The sequence below is a fragment of the Ascaphus truei genome, chromosome 5 (genome assembly GCF_040206685.1).
Source record: "Ascaphus truei isolate aAscTru1 chromosome 5, aAscTru1.hap1, whole genome shotgun sequence".
Lineage (NCBI taxonomy): Eukaryota > Metazoa > Chordata > Amphibia > Anura > Ascaphidae > Ascaphus > Ascaphus truei.
Genome location: NC_134487.1, coordinates 87,350,714 through 87,368,030, shown reverse-complemented (window position 1 = coordinate 87,368,030; position 17,317 = coordinate 87,350,714). Strand labels below are relative to the sequence as shown.

General features: G+C 42.4%; 1 protein-coding gene across 1 annotated transcript in view; it reads left to right on the top strand.

The window, feature by feature from the left end:
• The window catches only part of TAFA2 (TAFA chemokine like family member 2), a 605,483-nt gene that overhangs the window by 65,230 nt on the left and 522,936 nt on the right, over window positions 1-17,317 (top strand). The window lies entirely within an intron of this gene.

The window sequence follows — 17,317 nt, the reverse complement described above, 5'->3', positions numbered from 1 at the left end:
TTGATTACGGGGGAGCCAAATTATTTGGATGTGATGCACATAGACACATTTTCCATGTGTTATTTCCATTAGATACACCTTAATGCATTTTCTTGAAAGATTATATTGAAATTAAAGTTCAGATTTCCTGCACAAACTTTACACACCCTCCATGTATTCACTGGGGTAATGGTCTGCTGATGTTGCACACACACACACACCTACCCACGCTGCTACAAGGTACATGCAGCAATAGATGTACTTTTCTCTGCACATAAAATACATTGAACTCTAATCTGCTGAATCATACTGTATTTTGCCAATATTTTTGCAGATCAGAACAAATGCCTCACACATTTGTGTCCTGTTGTCTTTCTAACTTTTTTTTTGTCAGCAGTATGTTTTGTTAAAGATAAGCAAATCGTTTTGAGTACAGGACATCACTGGATTTCAGAGTTAAATGGTTTTCAAATATGTTTCAAAATTATTGAAAGCTGGGGGTGTTTTTGTACCCTTCTTGTAACAGTCTTGGTTTAGGGGGCGTTGATGAATAACCCTAGTACACTACAGTATTGACTTTTCATTGAACATACATTTTAATCCCTGAATAAGCTCCTGCTTAAGCAGAAAAGAAACCCAATCACTGCAATGGTAGTCCTTTAACCAGGCTGGTTGAAAGCGCCTTTCAAAGTGGAGAAAGAATGTAAATTACTATTGATTAAATGATAATTGTTATCTAGCTTTTTCTTACCAAATGTATTGTTTCAGACATCAACATTTAGATTGGTATGCATCTTAACTACTTAAAGCTGCTCATCTCAGAAATATTGTCTCACTGACATCAGCAATTCACAGGATAATATAATATAAAAGTACTTATGGTTCAAGAAAAACATCCCCTAACTCGATACAATGCAAAATAAGTAAGTTAATTGTCCATAATATGAGGGGCAAACCAATGTTCTTCAATTTTGATTTTCATTTGATGAACAATTTTTAACATAGACTATGGGGTTGCAAATAGGCAAGTAAGTACATTCCTGGTTAATATACATACAAAACCTACATTGTATTTTGTTTACCAATTACATTTCTGTGATTTAGTCAGATAATGGTTGGGAAATGGCTGGTGTTTAAAACGTTTTCTGCTTGACTTTATTGAGTGCAGAAATTGCACTACTCATGCAATTTATTTATTTATTTATTTGCACTGACATGTAGTGGGTCTTATTTTCTAAATCTGGGAATTGCATACAGTAGCTGCATAGCACTGGATACAACATTCACCACTAAAATACAGGTGCTGATTTAATGGTTGTGACTAGTCTAGTCCCAACACTAGCCAACTTTCACCTGGGCAGAAAGTGTGGCAGTTTGTAATGGTGATAGCAGCCCCTTTACAGTATGTCTCTGCAGACCATAGTTCCCTGTGTTGATGGCACTGTAATCTTCTGTTGTTACCTGTGGTACAGGAACAATTGGTAGTGTAAGTCCTACACATAATATGTATGTATACAAGTTAAAGAGCAAATCATTTGCTTTCAAATGTAACTGTAATATTCATAGAAATATATTTATCATTTTTTACCTATAAAGTTTGATTGGTAATTTAAAAGATATGAAAAGGTTCAACAAAGTTCCATCTTAAAAATGAACTTGTTATATGTACATCAACAATACAGTTTATGAAAATGAAATAACGATACTAATAATAAAGACAATATTGTTAATGAAGACAAGTAATACTTTAAAATATGTGATGCTGAAATATTTTAATCAACAATACTACTTAAGTATTGAAGAGGGATAACAGTGAAAAACTAATTATCTACCAGTGTATATTCCGTGTATTTAAGCACATTCTTGTCACAAGTTTTTCTCTGTAGTAATATGATTAGACATCTAGATTAATTACACCTTGCATAAATTATGTAAAAACAACTGCATGGTGTAACCAGATTGTTTATCCACCATATTTAATTGCTGAAGCTATTACAATAATGATCCTGCTTTCAATTATGAGCAATTTCCATTGCTCATTTTAATCCCTTCAGTGCAAGAGGGGCCAAGAATGTGTTCTGTACAATACGTCATTGGCCTCTCTGGCACTTAAGGGTCTTGTGAAAAACAACAAAATACATTTCATGCAAAAAAAAACAAAACAGATCTTAAAACAAATGTATTTTGGTAAATGGGATATTTGTCTAATATTCTTGTAGCATTTTTATTAACTACCTGTCTGATAAACAATGCATACTGAGCACAGTGTACCAGACAGATCAACACAATTTGTCACCAAATTGTGTGAAATATCGTACATGACACATGTGAGGTGTAAAATAATGAACAGTTGCCAGTGTAATGTAGACATAACAGTTGACTGGTGGTTAGAAGACAAATGTCTGTTAGCTGTAAACTGTAAAAGCCTATGCACTTATTTTGAATGACACTATGGTTAGAAGCACACTATTCTGTATCCTTGTCTTTGTTTCTGCAGTACTTTATTAGGAATGCCTCATTGAGTCACATTATTGTGCAGCTGTTTGTTCATTAAAATACAAGAGAAAGAAAGAGCTTATTGAGCCCTGCAGCTTTGTAGTCTTTGTTAAATACTGGGAGCTGGAGTAGTAAAATATATTGTGATTGTATCACTCTCTAGTCAGCACATTGGTTACTTATGATCTATGAATACCATTTGAAAAGGCAATTCATCAATGCATGCATTACTACCAGACTCTTCAAATGTCTGAAAACAAAGAATAAAAATTGTAAGGTCCAATAAAAGGAAATCCAATTAACTTCTGTTCTACTTCATCTTTTTAATCTATTTTGAGTTAAAGGCTGTATTGTTAGGTGAGTTTCATGGACATTTAGATATTTAAATAGTTATTCATCAGAAAGAACGTCCAATGGCTTGGGTATACTGTATGAAGCAATTTTTTTACTAGGCCAGATTTGGCTTTATTGTTACCAATAGATTATCTAAACTCCTTTAGGGGGTTATGTAACAAAGTCTCGCAACTGCAAAACTGGGGGGGGGGGGGGGGGGGTGGAACTGGAGAAAATAATTGCACTAGATATATGAAAGGGTTTCTTTGCATACAGTGGAGTTTTGTTGCAGTTCTCTGGCTCCATTTCCCCCCCAGTTTTGATATAAATCCCCCATAGTTTGTTTGTTTTCAAAAGATACTTTCTTTTAGGATTATGAATAGGTCTACACATCTATCTGTAGTGTACTTTCTATTGTAAGGAACTTTATTTTATGACACTGTATATGACTGCTGTTGATCCCACTATTGTCAAATACACTAAAAAGGCAATTCCTTTAAAAACTTGCACACATGGATCTACTTTACTGTGCATACGAATAAAATGTAAACTGTATATACATTCAGTAAAATGTCCTATATACTGTATGTGTGAACGTTTTTAAAAGGATTGTGTTTTCTATAGAGTATTTGGTTTTCTTTTCCTTCCCTTTGCACAAACCCACCGATGAGGTGTTTTTATAAGATCAATGCGAAAAGGCTTTTGAGTGGAATTCAGTTAGGATGACAAACTGTTGTCTCTAATACAAATGTTAACGAGCAATGTGGTGTGTTTAAGTTTAAGTTACAAAGGTCATTGAACATGTCAGAAACATTACAAAGTTCTATAGATCACAATAATCACACAAAATGCATTTTTTGACCAATATAATACATTAATAATATTCCTATTACATTGCAAATTATATTGTGTGTTCTGCATCCCTCTGCACTATATCATCTTAATTGCATGCAAATAACCAACATGATGTATGTTTTATGAAGATTCGGAGCTCCGCTCAGTTGTGAATATCTTTGACGTTGATTCTCAAGAATCTTGTTTTAAAATCCTAATCTTCAATGTCATTTATATGCTGGACCACTATTAATCAATAGTTTATGGCGCATGCTTTTGCAGGCTAAAAATAGATACAGTTAAATACAGAGACATGGAGCATGGAATCTGCGCTTTTAGTAAAAGGAATGCTCTCCTCCAGCCTCACAGAAAAGTGATTTGCAATGGGATTCATTTAATCTACTATAAAGGACTATTTTTCCTGTGGTTAGCATTTCTTAAGCACACCAAGTAAAATAGGAGCATTGTGTATAGGAATAAAAATAAACATTGAGAGAAAATAATTGTTGCCCCATAAATCCAATTAGTATTTTGGAAAACATACAGAGAGTAGGAATACATGTAAGTAATTCATGTTATTTCTTACCATAGACGGTATGCAATTGTGGCAGTGATGTGTGTGTGAGTGTGTGTGTGTGTGAGTGTTTGGGGCTTTTTAAATGTTCCTTGAAAAAGCAGGTTGGACATACAGTATTGATGAGCTCCTGAAATATTATACTCCCTCATAAAAATCTGTGGTTGGACTTTAACATTTTTAAGTGAATAATGCTCGTGGTGAACTAATGTAAATGTAACTTCGTCTTGCTTTTCTTCTTTTTGGGTAATACCCATACTAATATGTCATTATTGTACAGATATTGGCAATATCATTCTAATCCGTGGTTTGCATAAAAACCCTTAAAAAAAAACCCTCGATTATAGCGTAATTTATGAACATTTGTGCAGAGCTTCAATTCGGGAATTGTAATTCCGGATGCAATGTGTGCAGCAACGAGTTCTTACGGAATCCCGACTGAGAATTATGGTGTACTGAGTAAACATATTGTAGGGCTTGAGCACACGTTAACTACATTCACTCCATAAACCATAATACAGTACTCAGTAGGGACTTCTGAGCCACCCGAGGTTCTGCAAATTATGAATAGAGCCCCTATTCCCAAACTGAAGTTACACAGAAATTTCCACAAATTACTTAACTTTCTCAGATTTAAAAAAAAACGCTTTCAATGCAGCAAGGCCATTCTTGCATACTTTGTTGTGCATAAAAGACGGCAAATTTCCCAAAACTGTGCGCTGCATTTAAAACCAGCTCTGCTACATTTTAACCCATATTATTTTCTTTCAGTTGCGTTAGCAGGATTTAAAAAAACTTTTGTAATAATGTATTTTATTCACACAATAACTAAACATTTTAGGAGGATAAGTTATTTTATCAATATTTGTGGTTACAGGTACTGTATCAATAACTAAAGTTGAGCAGAAGGGGTTAAGAGAAGATCATAACTAGGAACAAGAATATTACATCTATTGGAAGGGTTTCCCCTTGGCAAAGGATTATCTGTGGGGTTAATGGGTATTTAAAGATGGTTGTTCTGCACTTATGTATCACATGACAAAGGGTGCAGTTGAGACACAAAATGTTGTGATGGTTTGTGTTGACCTGCAATAAAAATTGCCCTAAATAAAGGCTTTTCACTGCAGTAAGGGAGTTTGCTCCGTATCTATTTACACCTTGATATTCAGAGAATTATAATCATTGATGAATTGAGTTGGTGTAAAGTCAGGATTCATTTGAAAGGTTTGTATTTGAGACATCACAACACTGATGGGAAAGTTGTTCCAGAGATAAGGGTCAGTAAATTATACTGGTGGGTATGGTAGAACAGGGGAGCGCAAACTTTTCCTGCTGCGCCCCCCTGTCTGCCTGTTCTGGAGCTCGTGCCCCCCCTCGTACCTAGCAGCTTCGTCAAATGACGCTCCGGGGTCACGTGACATCAGGTCACATGACCCCGTGGCATCATTTGATGCCACGTTGCCATATAGACGCGTCACAGCGTCTGAATCCCGGTAAGTTTTATTGTTGCAGAGGCCTCATGCGATCCCACATGGGGAAAGTGCGGGACCTCTGCAACCACCCGCGCCCCCCAGACAAATCTCCTGCCCCGCGTGTCCCCCAGTTTGCGCACCCCTATGGCAGAACACTATACAATAGACAGTGGCCAGCCTTTGACAAAGAGTAGGAGTATTAGGGCGACCTTGAGAGCTAAGATCAAACATGTTAAGAGGTCTACTTGCTAAAAGCGAATATCCAACTTAGATAACTGGAGGAATAAGAGGAAAATCTTGTCCATTTTGTAGAATACAGTGGTGTGATTTAATGAGTGTAAGGGAGAAAGAGACCTGTGAGAGTAAATATGTATAGTCATATCATTTTAAATTAATTGTAGGACTCTATATGAATCTATTGTTACCATTATCTTTGTCTTCAGCATTAGCCTGTTTTTGTCACCTTGAGAATTTGTAAGGGTTTTTCGAGGAGTTACTTAATGCATGATATTTATCATATTTTGCATTTTACCCTCGAAATATTGATCCCACACCAATAAACTTTATTATTATTAATCAAGTCAAGTGTGCTGGTTCTAATAATTTAAAAAAAATGTAAATACAGGTACGGTGGTGGCAAGCCTCTCTTCTCCCCGTTTCTCCAACAAATTTTCTGATTTCATCCTCCAGAGCTTACTTTTTGTTGTCGTTTTGGTCTTTTAAAGCTGCAGTTCAGGCAATATCCTGCATGTGTGTTTTTTTTAATAAATCAGTTCTGTAGTAAGAAAAAATACTTTTAGCATTTTCTGTTTTAAAAAAAAAACTTTGAAAGACCAATTTTCTTGTATTCTATTTTAACAAACATGCTTGTTCCTATAGCAATGATTTACATTCCCCATATTTAAAGATGTCGCCAAAGTTTGCCGATATATAGACGAAGAACGAATTGACCGGCAGCTATGCAGTTCTTTAGGTAATTAGAGATTGCCCACATGAAACTATTGAAGTAAAAAAAAAAAAAAAAAAAGACTGAACTGCAGCTTTAATCGCTCTTGGAATCAAGTCGAGTACCATTTTTGGCCAACAATGGTAATTTCTTCCGGCGATATGTCTGGCACACTGTCATTTAAATTTCTTCACCTTTGTGATGATTTTTGGTTTCCAATCCATTCATTATTTTTGCTGTTATTATGTAATACCCAGCATACATCTCTCCATACTTATTTGCATGGTCTGAAGCTTCTAAATTATCTCCACATTTAGGGTCTAAGTTTCACATCCATGTAGTCATGAGCACGGGCAGGATACACTTTCTTCTTGAGGCACAGTGGAAGGTTCCATTGAACTATTGTCTTGTTTCTTCCAAATGCTCTCTCCATCCCATTGTCATTCTCCTTTCATTGGCAAGGTTCCCATCCATTGTTATTCGCTGGTCAAAGTGGACATAGTTTTCAACTTCTACCTATAGTTCAAATCCATTTATTTAAATCTTTGCAGACTTTAAACTTTACACTTTCAGCATTGGTTGAGAACCCCCTGACAGATGAGTGGGTCCCCACCATAGCGATTCAGCGTAGGGAGTCATGGTTCAGCGGCGGCGTGGGTAGAAGTTTGTGTTGGGACAGGTGCTGTTGTGGAAGCAGAATTGAACGCTGCACAGCGCAGCTGATCTATGGCAGATTGTATCTGATCCACACGTTTGTTATGAAAAAGCGTGTTGTATGGTGCTCTGAAGAAAAAACTGCAGTAGCAGAATGATGCCTGGAAAAATAACCCTATACTGTGTAAATGTCCAATAGGATGTGACCTGGTAAAAAATGATCCCACAAAGCAAAGCAGTAAGGATAAAGTCATTTACACCTGCCGGTGACCAGTAGATAAAACATCCTATTTCTTTGACAACATTAAATGAATGGGGTCAAACTGGAACAAACTCACTTGGGGTTCTTATCCATGATGAGCAGCATGTCCAGTATATCCAGTGACCCAGGGTTGAATGTGCCTCCGTCAGTAGATGGACATCAAGGAAAACAGAGGAGGGAAAAACGGAGCACTATATCCAGTGCTGAAAAATCAGCCAAGAACCATCAGGAATGCGTTCCCATAAAATAAAGCTAATTTAATGGATCCAGAATAGAATACAACACACACCAACGTGTTTCGGACTATGAATAGTCCTTTATCAAGGTGTTTTCCACACTTTTGTTAGCCTGATCTGTGTACTGTTGCATTTGAGTGTACAGGCTGCCATGCAGGGTCAAAACTCAACCCACCTTAGAGGGGTCCATGATTGCAGGGATGAGCATACTGTAACGAGTGCTCGCCACAAACAAGACAGGACAGCGAGGCAGAGGTGGGGATTGGTAAACACCATCCCGGAGCCGAGTAGCCAGTGTGCAGGTTTGTCATCGTGTAGCCGGGCAGGGTAGGAGAAGTCCGGTAGTTGGTATACTTGCCGTGGTCAGGGGTTGGAGATAGGGGGATAGTAGATGTCACGTAACCGAGGTCGAGGACAGGAGATGGTAGAATAGTTGATGAATTCTGGTTTCCAGGTGAGACTGCAAGCCAGAACAGACAGGGCAAAGCAAGGCAGGACAAGAAATAAGAGTGCTCGCGACCAGCACAACGTCACAAGAAACAAAGTATTATGCTCAGCCAAATTGCAGAGGCAAAGACTGAGCATATAAAGGGTGAAACAGTCAATCGGTGAACTGCTGGTAAGCAGAGGCTGAAAGTGAAACCAGAGTACTGATTCGTGTTGTGGAAAGAGCACACAGTAGGAGCTGATGAGGAAAGCCTGCAGCAAGTCTGAATCAAACTCTGGGTCAGAGCCTGTGTCCGATCCTCACATGAAGTCTTCTTCTTCTTCCATTGCTCTGGAATGTTCCTGTTCTTTAAGCAGCATTTTCCTTCTCTTCAAGCAGTAAGTAAACAGTTTTGAAAGGATTTTTTCTACTTCTTCCCCAGCTTCTTTCAAGATTTCAGTTGTAATTCCATCTTCCCTGGGAGCCTTCCCCTTCTTTATCAATGTTATTGCTTTTACTTGCTTTTACTTCTTTTGGAAGGATGCATGGTACATCATTGGTGGTTTCTTCTTGTTTATACGCTGCTGGGTTATGCCCTGTGTTACTGTATCTGTGTGCGCACATACAATGTCATGTAGAAGTCCTCAACTCTCTTTACAAGTGCAGTCTATTATTGTTGATCCATCATCTTTGAGTGAAATGATTTGCATCTTACCAGCCAGTTGCTGCTTTGTCTTCTTTAAGCTTTTGCTATCTTCAATAGTCTTCTTCACCACATCACAGTTGTACATTTTCTTACATCTTCAGTTATACATTTGCGGATTGTCTTGCACAGCTCTGCATATTCAATTCTTATTCTTGCATCTTGGGATTGCTTCACTTTTTGTCATCTCCTCATTAATTGTTTTGTCTCATCACATATTTTCATATCCTGTTTTTGTTAGCGATTCCTCAGGTTTTTCGACGCTTTCAACAACAATCTTTATAAGTTCTTCATAATTGTTTGTTAAAGTGCCTCCATGCATTTTGAGAAAGCTGAAGCAATTTTTCCGATTAGTTGAAATTCTCTGCTGTTACTCATGAGTTTATTGATGTTGATGGTTTTTGTCTTCTTTATAATCAGTTTTCTTCTTTCCAACTTCGCATTCCAGAGAACCAATCAGTGATCGCTCCTTGGGTCAAAATTGTTAATGACAATGCAGTCTTCAATTAAGTGTTCACTGTTAGTTAGAGTATAGTAAATTTAATTCTTGACTCAATTTAGTACATTCTATGTCTATTATCTATTTTTATTCATCTTTAAAAATTAATTCATGATGTAGAAGTTTTCACATGCTGCAAATTCTACCAATATGTCCCAACATTCATTCCTGTTACCGTAACCATACTTACCATGAATGGGATGCTTTGTCTTTCTTCTGGGCATCAATCTTTGCATTAAAATCTCCCATAATGATAATTAGGAGACACTTCATTTGTTGTTAAGTTGATTGATTTCATGGTATAAAGACATGATGTTGGGGTATACACTTGGATTATTTGAAGCCTGTATCTCTGTCAACTGAATGACGATTCTGGTTGCTCTTTCTGATGAGCTTCCATACTCCTCCACTATGTTGTTTCTCCATCTTTTGTTAATAATGAAGCCTACTCCACTGATTCTTCAATTATCCGTACCTCAGTAATAGAATAGGTGCCACTTTTGAGCTCAATGAGGCCATCATCTTTTTCTCTAACTTCACTAAGGACAACAATATCCTATTTAGTCATATCAAGTCCATCTTCCAGTACTTACAGTGCTGCTTTACTGGAGAGAGTCTGGCAGTTGTAGGTAGTAAGGTTTAGGTTTGAATGACATCTTTTGTTTAACCTCCAGAGATTCTTTGCACCCTATGCCTTGATGCCATCTTTCTGAATGCTGTCAAGTCCAGGGACAATCTATGAAGTGTGGTATGGGACTCATTTAAATATACTTTGTATTACCAGTAGCATATCGCCCAGCCAAGTACCTCAGGTGTGCTCTTTTTTCAGCAGAGGTAGGACTTTCTAATATATTTAAAGGGACGTTTGAGGTGCTATTTATACAACTGGCGACTGCTAATAAAATTAGAAAGGTCTCTGTCTCTGTGTTTCTCTCTGTGTTTCTCTCTGTGTCTTGACGCTTTCAAATTAGACTTAACGTGTAGAATCTAAAAAAACGACTCCAAAGTAAATACGTACTGACACTGTACATTATTGTATAAGGTAAGCCTGTGTGGTCTCTAAATAAAGTGGTGATCTCAGTTCATACGGATGATTCACCTTGTCATAATGATACTATGGTAATATATCTGCGTACATCAGATCGAATAAAAACAGGCACTTCATGTACTAAGACATGTGTTACCAGACACCGCACGCCGAGGACAGCAGGAACAGTCTCACTGGCGACACCCTCTGATGGTATGCGGCTGGCACTTCGAGATGAATCAGCTGTAGTTAGGTGACTGCTCACAAGTCATCATCATGGAGCTTCCCTCTGATGTTAGATGGTCACAGTCTCACTAGCTGTCCGGTTTCTCCACACGATTTGCGGCAAGCCGCCAAGCAATGACGGCCGTCAGCTGTTTCAGCGCCACTCGTGGAGGTAATAGGAGCCCGCTATCCCTCGAGGGGTGATTAAATTGGCTGAGAATACCCTTAGATACTGGGGGATTCATCGTGTTGTACAGGAAGGTCCTGTTCAGCGGACCAAAACGTTGGATATATGTGCAAGTTTCTTTAATACAGTTTATAGCTGCTTATACCTTCTGAGTGCTGTTGTCTCCTTACACTTGCTGGTAATGTATGATATATATATATATATATATATATATATATATATATATATATATATATATATATATACTGTGTATTCATATGCATTTCACAGGAGATTGACCTGTATCTATACTTAAATGTCTTTATTCCTCCTTTTGTAACTATGCTCTATTCATTATGTTTCTTAAATTGTTTCTATCTAACCTTTTAGAAAAAAATAATTGCTCCTGCTGCTCCTTGCATTTCCAATATTGTACTGTAGATGCAGGGCTCAGCTGCAGACTTTCTTGCTGTGCTTGTATTAAGTACAGTATATTTGCAAACCTTTTTATTAATTTGTTCTCAAAATGTTCTCATGTTAAACATCATTTTTTGGGGTTAATTCTTTATTTATATTTCCTGTGAAATACAGAAAGGTGAAATGTTATCATCAGTATATTACATTTACAAATATTGTTATCTGGAAATAGATTTTGATATTTAACCAGCTTTGAAACATACTGTAGGAGCAGGGGGTACGGGACATAATGAGCAAGGGATAACAATAATACATATTAAAATAGAAACAAAAAGGAGATGTAAAATCTGGAAAAAGGAGGTGGCTTTGTTCACCGGCAGCTCAGCAGTGCAAGGGGCCGACCAGCAGAGATGGGAGAATGTGTACAATTTAGAGCCACAAATTATAATCTGGCCACAAATGTTTATACATTAAACTAGTTTGCGAGTGTTGTTCATAATGTGAGGGAAGAAAGCAAGATGTTGGCTGGTGGGTTAGTGTGTGGGGAGGTAGTCTGGTTGGAACTTTAGGAAGTAGGTACAGGCAGGCACAGGAGGTGACAGGCAGGGAGTGGGACAGCAGTGTGAGTTTTTTTTGTTTCTGTTTTTCTTTTTGTTATAGAGAGTGGTGGCAGGGGTAGAAAGGTGCCCTTTGGGTGCCCCCTTTTTTACACTAAGGAGGGATTTTTCAACAGGTTCAGTTAGCAGCACAGGTACAGTAGAACAGCAAGACCAAAATCTGGCATATAGTCTACATGGAAAAACTCTCAGCCTACCTAAATGGTTCCACTTCACAATTTTCAGAAAAATGGGCTCCTTGGTTTGAGACATGCAGGTATATATCCCCATATTTATGTAACGGGTATTCCCTCTGGCCTGACCCACCCAATCTCACATTGGCCCCTGTGGTCTAACCATCCCCCATTACATGGTCATGTCTGGTGGTGCACCTTTAGGCAACATGACTCCTGAGTCTCCCGCATGATGGTATTCGGGGATTGTCAACCCAGACAGGCAGCTGAGGTAGTGTGTGCGAGTCCTACCTATATCACGTGCAGCGCCTCCACCTCATCAGGATCTATGCGTCCGCAGGGAGAGGGTCCTGATGAGGAACTCCTTCTTGGTGGTGCCTTCCACTGGAGAGTAACTTCACACTCACACAGTGGGGGTATCTTTGAACAGGGCATCTTTATTGATCTCGTATGGGCAAGCTGCCCTTCACAGCCAGCTGTCTCAGCCGCACATATTGATTTGCTGTCTCTTTCATAGGTACGCCCTCCCAATGGAGTGGGATCCCCTCTCCCCGTAGGGAGATCACCCCTGTGCCAGGTCCCTGTACACAGTGTGGCTCTTATAAAGTCTGATGTAGAAATGGACCACTAGTTACTGCACTAGTGGATCCTTCCTTCCCAACGCACTCCAACAACTCAGCAACCACCTAACTTTGGGCAGTGCGGTGCCTTATATACTTCAGGAACTGTCACAGCTCTGATGTTACGAACTGTGGACTCAGAGTATGTAGCCACTCCCACCCATACATAGGGCACCTCACCAGGGTGTGAGGGCAAACCTCCATGATTACTGCTGGCATCCCTGTAACTTACCAGGTTTACTGCCAGCAGGGGAGACAACTGCAGACCATTTTACATGCATGGCTACAATCTCCCCCTGGTGAATCCCCACCGTCCCGGCTGGGACCTAAATTTGGTGTACCTTTTTCCAGGAAGCACTGTGAAATGGGACACATAATTAATCAAACAACATTCTTGTTTCATAATTATCAACTGTATAACGCTCCTGACCAGCAGAGAGCACTCAAGTAAAACACAGACCTCACTATTCTGTCTACCTAATAATAGTGGCGAGGATCTGGTTTCTTCACCTCTCTACCTGCCATGTCAGTTACTGTAATGCTATACTCCCGAGCCAAGCCGCTCTCAGGTCTATATACAGCTTTATGCATATATATGCTGCGCCCAATGCTCCATACTCGCATTAACTGGGAGATCCTCTCTTCTGCTCTGCGCCCCGTAATTGCACCCCCTTTATTTACCATGTACATTTCAATGGTTTCTCGTAGCCACCCATCCCGCTTATCCTCAATCTCCTGCATGAGGGGTTCGGGAACATAGGGGTACTCTAACCCATGGGAGTTTTTGTACTGGGCTACAATGGCTCTTTCTGCGCGGCTGGTCCGGATTAATTTGGTATTACACACCCTCCCTGGCAGCATCCATGACAGAGGTTCGTCCGGTTCTGCCGGATCCTCAAGTTTACTGGGACCCAATGGCTCTATTATCCCTCGACTAATGTCGTACCACCGGTCCTGCAGGGCCTTGAAATGAGCCTCAGTGAATTCTCCCTTGGCCCACCAATAGTCCACCACCCCATCCCGCTCTAGGATGAACCAGGTCCTATCCAACCAGGCCTCGTATCCCTCAAATAAGGGGGTCCACCACTGGGTCTCCTTAACCTCCTCTGTAGCGGACTCTACAGACTCTCCCTCCTCTAGTTCTCCCCAGGAGGACACTCCGGATGTCCCGGTAGACCGTGACTGCGACCCCACCCTCTTGGGTCTACTTTCTAGGGTGACACTCACAACGCTTAGGCCATCACTAGACGCGGACACTTGCCGCGAATACCTTCCACCCACCGAACCATCATCAGACGTACCCCAGTCCAAGCCCCTTTCAGTCCGTTCCTCCGACGTGACCCGGGAACCCCCTGACATTCCTAAGCTCGATGAGGAGCCAAAAGAAAAGGTGGCTGGGGCTGGGCTTTATCTAGGGCCTTGGGTTTAACTAGGGCCGGGGATTGGGCATAGGGCCGAACAGTTGGTATCCGCGGGGCTTCGACCCGCTCTTCACCGCTACCTGGTCCGGTGCCACCACATGGGCTCTCCTCTTCTTCGGTCTCACTGCTCTGCAGCTTCCGCGTTGATCGCCCGCTCCTTTTCAACCTAGGCGATCGGCTGACACTGCTCGAACAAAGAGGCGCCGTCATCTCCCAATCAGTTCCGCCATGGTCGTCGGAAGCTACGTCCTGGAACGCACGTGCTTCACTGCCATCTTGGGTTGGGTCCCCAAGCGAGACCTCTTCCTCCACGACTACATCCAGCAATGCCTTTTTCCACTGTGGCACCGCTTGGGCCTTGCACCGACCTTCCTCCGCCGTTGCCACCCTCGGAACCTGGTAATAGCAGGGGCTTTGCTTACCGTTCCGTGGTGTTGGGGTGGATCTGCCGCCATCGGAACCGCTGGTCACCACGGCCGTGGGACTTCGCCTCTCGGGCTGCCGCTGCACGGGCGACACTCTGCTCCGCTCACTTCCGACACAGGTGAGTGGCACTTGTTTAATCGTACTGCTGCTGGGGTTCACCGGTGGTCGGGCCGTCAATGCATTAGGACTGGCTGTTTCCTCGTCCAAGGACTCCAACTTCGCATTAGGACGAGGCATTCCGCTCGGTGATCGACGGTGAGCCCATATTTTATCACCATGTCGGTGGTTGGTTTTCTCGTCTGGCTCCATTTTGATAGTCGTGCCCGATCCCATTTCTCCGGGATCAGCAGACTCCCTCCAGAGCGCACCGGGGAGTTCCGCAGACAGCATGGCAATATCTCCCGCGGCCTCTACTGCCTGGACCGGCACAAATGTCGGCATTGGCCACAGATACTGCAGGCCACATTGTGCCATCGCGCTGTAGAGCTCACAGCACCGCCCGGCAGGCGACACTGTAGGCATAGGCATGCCACTGTCTCTGTACCCACCACTCAAAGTATCAGGAAGCCTCCTGGAGCCGAGTAGGGATGGGTAGATATCAGTGACCCTTCTTCTGATTTGCAGGCCATAGTCACTAGAGGAGGCACTCTCACTAGTGGTCTGTTCTGCTTGCTGGCTCCTCGCAACTGAAGTGCAGGGGCTGGTTTGCCAACCCCTCCTCCAGCTTTCTCCATCCGCATCCGCAAAAACTGGAAACCACTCCCCCTGGTTGAGATTAGGGGGAGGTCCCTTAAATTTGTAGGATGACCCAGCACAGGGGTTGAGTTCGTCATAGTCCATGAGGGCGCAGCTCCAGCTTTCGCGCCATACTCCCCATCAGGGTGGGGTTTTCCTGTTGGCGCCACTCCTGGCCAACTCTCTGCAAGTTGAGCATTTGCAACATTTTCTGCAACTGGCCCACGCGGTTTCCCAGGGAAGCGGGAACCGCCATTTTGGATTGCAATGTCAATCTTGTTCATGGTTGAGGTAGCTTTTGACTGTTTGTACGTCGAATGACAAGCAAGTCCATTATGTTCCTCAGATCTCATAACAATGCCCTCTTCACTGTCCTCAGGGTTACTACCCCAAGGTCCTAGGCAGGACCAACACGGTGCAATCACAGCTTTCGCACCACTCCACAACAGGCTCACAAAAGTCTCTTCTGTAGATTGTTCTTCCAGCAGGCTCACAACAGTCTCCCCTGTAGTCTGCTCTTCTCCCGCACACATGCCATGCGCTCTCTCCTTCGGCCTCCGTCCGCCATATTGGACCTTCCGCACCGCGCGGATCCTCCATTCTTGCGGTCGCCATTCGGCCACTATATATTGGGTTATTGTACATGGAGCTCCTCTCTGCGGGGCAGCTGCCACACCGATACAATAAAAATGCCTTGTGCACCACCTTGTGTACCTAATGTAGATCTGACTCGTGTTTGCACTACCTCAGGCTAGGCTCACTCGCTCTGTGTCTGCTATATCTCCTTCCTCCCAGTCTGTGCTCCCTTCGGTAAGTGGTCTGGAATGGACTAGAGAACTCTGGCTCTTCCATGCAGTACTTTGGGCGTCTACCTACTGTTGGCTAGCCTAGCGCAGACCCTCTCCAGGATTCCTGAACTACGTTACCAGTTTATCCCTCTAGGCATCCTACCACTAGCACTACCTCAAGGTGACTAGGACAGCTATAGCCCGGCTCCAGCCCCACTAACTCCTTGCAGGATCCCAGGTCGTCTGTGCGGTCTGCAGCTCCAGCAGCTCCCCTGACTACCCCTGGCTCCGTCCCACGCAGCACAAAGTGGCAGCAGACACTCTCCCTGTTTCCCAGTGTGCTTAGCAAAAGCCTGTCCTGTTGACAGGTCTCTCAGCAGCACCTCCAACTGTAATGGGTATTCCCTCTGGCCTGACCCACCTAATCTCACATTGGCCCCTGTGGTCCAACCATCCCCCATTACATGGTCGTGTCTGGTGGTGCACCTGTAGGCAACAGGACTCCTGAGTCTCCCGCATGATGGTATTCGGGGATTGTCAACCCAGACAGGCAGCTGAGGTAGTGTGTGCGAGTCCTACCTATATCACGTGCAGCGCCTCCACCTCATCGGGATCTATGCGTCCGCAGGGAGAGGATCCTGATGAGGAACTCCTTCTTGGTGGTGCCTTCCACTGGAGAGTAACTTCACACTCACACAGTGGGGGTATCTTTGAACAGGGCATCTTTATTGATCTCGTATGGGCAAGCTGCCCTTCACAGCCAGCTGTCTCAGCCGCACATATTGATTTGCTGTCCCTTTGATAGGTACGCCCTCCCAATGGAGTGGGATCCCCTCTCCCCGTAGGGAGATCACCCCTGTGCCAGGTCCCTGTACACAGTGTGGCTCTTATAAAGTCTGATGTAGAAATGGACCACTAGTTACTGCACTAGTGGATCCTTCCTTCCCAACGCACTCCAACAACTCAGCAACCACCTAACTTTGGGCAGTGCGGTGCCTTATATACTTCAGGAACTGTCACAGCTCTGATGTCACTAACTGTGGACTCAGAGCATGTAGCCACTCCCACCCATACATAGGGCACCTCACCAGGGTGTGAGGGCAAACCTCCATGATTACTGCTGGCATCCCTGTAACTTACCAGGTTTACCGCCATCAGGGGAGACAACTGTAGACCATTTTACATGCATGGCTACATTTAGATTAGATTACTTTGAACAGAGTGATTTGTGTTGAATTGACACTGGCATTTACTATGATGTATGTTTAAAATGCTGACACCTTCCCC